General features: G+C 42.7%; 2 long non-coding RNA genes across 3 annotated transcripts; one reads left to right on the top strand and one right to left on the bottom strand.

Annotated features, from left to right (window-relative positions):
• Window positions 1–188: 188 nt before the first annotated feature.
• On the bottom strand, window positions 189–1701 carry LOC112459312. Of its 2 annotated transcripts, none has more exons than XR_003041309.1 (3): window positions 1611–1701; window positions 356–593; window positions 189–281 (listed from the first exon to the last, which is right to left on the bottom strand). It is a non-coding gene; the product is annotated as an uncharacterized LOC112459312 (long non-coding RNA). The 2 variants fall into 2 exon arrangements; XR_003041308.1 differs by lacking the exon at window positions 1611–1701 and adding an exon at window positions 945–1600.
• LOC112459310 lies at window positions 539–3158 on the top strand. The gene is made up of 3 exons (XR_003041307.1): window positions 539–626; window positions 1701–2035; window positions 2656–3158. It is a non-coding gene; the product is annotated as an uncharacterized LOC112459310 (long non-coding RNA).
• The last annotated feature ends 6 nt before the right edge of the window (window positions 3159–3164 follow it).

The following is a 3164-nucleotide window of genomic DNA, read 5'->3' as shown; positions in this document are numbered from 1 at the left end:
AACGCAGCGCGGTATACGTGCACGCGGAAGCCGCGTCTCTTCCCTCTGCGTAGGTACGCGTCACGCACGACGCGAGGGATTGATCTCGTGGGCGGAGGAGATGAAGCGCGTTATTTAGCAACGATAAGGAGGTCGGGGCCACATCTTTTTAAATCCAAGCACTCGTGCTTTTCGGAGTCCAAAGGAGTAACGCTGCAATTTGTCCCTCGAATATTTAAATTGCTCCATCATTGGCAGTTAGAATGTTCAAGATGTTCAATTAAAATGATCCTGCAAGGATCCTGAAACGATCAAGCATGAATCTAGGACTTATTTTGCGAAATAAAATGTTATTTACACCTTCGGGTATTATTACCTTCGCTGATTTGTCACTCTGTCACCAGCCGGTCGCGATTCACGAGGAATAAGGACGACGACGGCGGCCTTGTTTGCGTCCGGACGGCGAATAAGAACTCGACAGCCGCGAGCAACAGCCGCAGAAGTGTCTTTTCGTCTCGTTAAGCCTCCGTGTCCGTTCCAAGAGCGCAGCGTTCATTCAAACCAGCGTACAATACAAAATTTCGTCTACTTATCGCGAGGAGCCATTGGATCCGCTAGAATCAAACAAGATGATCGGACAGTTATATGTATGAAAAGTTCACAGAGTCACACCTTTTTTCCATTTCAAAGTTTGACATTGTTTCCACGTTTGAGCTACGTGGTACAGCTACGTTGAGCTGTACTACATAACGTATACGTCATGAGTACACGACGTGGTATTGCATTATATAGTACACCTTAGGTGTGTATATATATCGATTACACTATGTTGGAAGTAACATGATGCAATCTATTATGAAACGTCTCGTTTAGTGACGTTTGCAGACCGCAGTTTCCTCGTCCTACAGGAACTCGGTCTTATTTTATATAAAATATATCGTGACAACAGATTCCGGTTTACTTACAATTAGTTAAATTGATCGTACGATGAATATTTTGAACGAGAGAAAGATCTGCGAGTAAATAGAGAGGCGTTTCACGATTTGTTTAAACGTGCGGGATTATTGATGAACAGCTTTTGTCTTCATTCATAATGTTATCACTCAGCGGCGAGGTGGAAATAGCGTCGAGAAATGTCGTGCCGTTTGCCCACAATCGATTACTTGCTTCATAGATTTTATTTTATATACAGGCGCGTACGTGTTCCTTCGCGAATATCTTTCGTTTGTCGGAGATTAGAGTACTACCTTTTTTTTTTGCATTTTGTCACAAGGAAAAAAACGGATTATCTTATCTACTGTTATTATCTCTTTGCGATATTAAATATTGTCACAGATATGTAACGACGATCGAACTGAGCCAGATGAAAGGAGTATCGCGAGCGTTATTACATTTGAAGTTTTATATTTGGATTCCATTCCTTAAGATTAAAAAGCAAATTCATCCCTTTCTTTCATAATCTTCCTTAGATTTGTACGTAAGTTGTAAGTATAGAACCTCGTGTCCCTTTTAACAAATATTGAAATAATGTATTTTCAGTATAATATAAAAATGGAGATGTTTAAAGGGATAGGATGGGAGATTAGAGAAGAAAGCGGATTTAAAGCCGCCACTGCCTGCCCGCGCCTTACCAGATCTCGCGACCGATCTGACGAGCGCGCGCGGCATTTCGATGAATAACCACCGGTGACAAGTCCTGACGTGCGTAAATGTTCTTGCAGAGAATCGTGGTCACGTGAAACGCGGACGTTGACATCGGAGCGGCAGCGAGGGATGCGTTCTCCCGTGTTCGCGAGTGATAGTCGCGGCAGCATGACTGCCGCGGCCACGTAGTCTCGCGTGCACGCACGCGGACAGAGAACAGTACGTCGTCAGTGCATCGTCATCATCATCCATCGTCGTCGTCGTTGTCGCCGTTGCTCCGTGCGTGCGAGAGCCGACCACCGAGAATGCCGGTGTGAAGTGAAAGAACCATAAGCGCTGCGAAAAACGCTTTCGCGATTCTTGCATGTCGTAAATTTTACCTATCACCCCGAGGATACACGCAGAAACAAAGGTGAGCGCGCCCGAGCTCTTAAAGCATATAAGAAGCGTCGTCGCGGGATTCGAAACCCGATGGAATTTCGCCGAGTTCAGTTACTCGAGAGGCGATCTCCTCTCCGCGCCTGTGTTGGTGTGCCGAATCGTCGCGAAATTCTCTTTATCATCGTTACACGCAGGCGGAAATTGAACTCGTCGAGATTGTCACGGTTTCAATCCTCTTGCTCTTTTCTTTTTCCATTGTCACGCCGTTAACTCTTTTAAGACGTCGATGATTTAACGCGAGAGATCTTCGACGTTTCTGAGGAAATTAAAATGGAAATCGATGGTCCATTCTATCCGCTCGTTTTGCGTAGAGTCGATGGTACGATTTGTAGTGTACTTGCTAAATTAGCACTTCTCAAAATTAAAAATTATATAGGAAAAACTGTAAATTGTAAAGTTTGTTTTCTTTTTATTCGGATTTTGTTCTATTTATGTAGCCAAAAGATTGTCTTGAAAGAGTTAAAGTCATTTTGTGTATTTGCAGCACAGATTGCCTCATTTAGCAGCTTTAATATTCACACGCTTTAATGCTTCATTAATTTATGTTTTGATATACTGCTTAATTTGCTTTGTATCTATCACTTCTTTCAGACACGTGCGGGTTTTTGGACTAGCTACTTGAAAATTATACTATTTCCAATTCTGAATTCGGCATCCTTCATGAATTGCTAATCAAAGATAATTGGCTATATTTTCTTCATATATTTAGCGCTAATTGCGCTAAATAGACGTTGAGAATAGAGACCAAGAATTGCCAAGAACCAAATTATACTGAGTGCGATAAAAAAAGTCGCTTTGGGATACGGAATGTTGAGTCTGATATGTACATATAGTTTATAGGATTATGGTAGCTAGCCGGTGCGTTTTAGTACTTCCGTTCGTCTTCTATTACGATTTTAATATCTTTAATATCGCGAGCGCAAAACGTGTGTCGCGCCTTGGCGACGTCCGTCTTACTAATTCCGGGCGATGTTAATTGCGAAGTAAATTTGTTCAAGTAAAACCGTGCGCGAGCGGACAAGTCCTTATTTTCGACCATTATTTTTCACACACGGCGAAGGTGGCGATTTCTTACTTCAAGTCCGGTTTAAAACGTGAAG

The sequence above is a fragment of the Temnothorax curvispinosus genome, unplaced genomic scaffold, assembly GCF_003070985.1.
Source record: "Temnothorax curvispinosus isolate PA1 unplaced genomic scaffold, ASM307098v1 QBEX01000967.1, whole genome shotgun sequence".
In the NCBI taxonomy this organism is placed as follows: domain Eukaryota; kingdom Metazoa; phylum Arthropoda; class Insecta; order Hymenoptera; family Formicidae; genus Temnothorax; species Temnothorax curvispinosus.
Note: the sequence above shows the minus strand (reverse complement) of the source record. Positions and strands in the feature narration are given on the sequence as shown.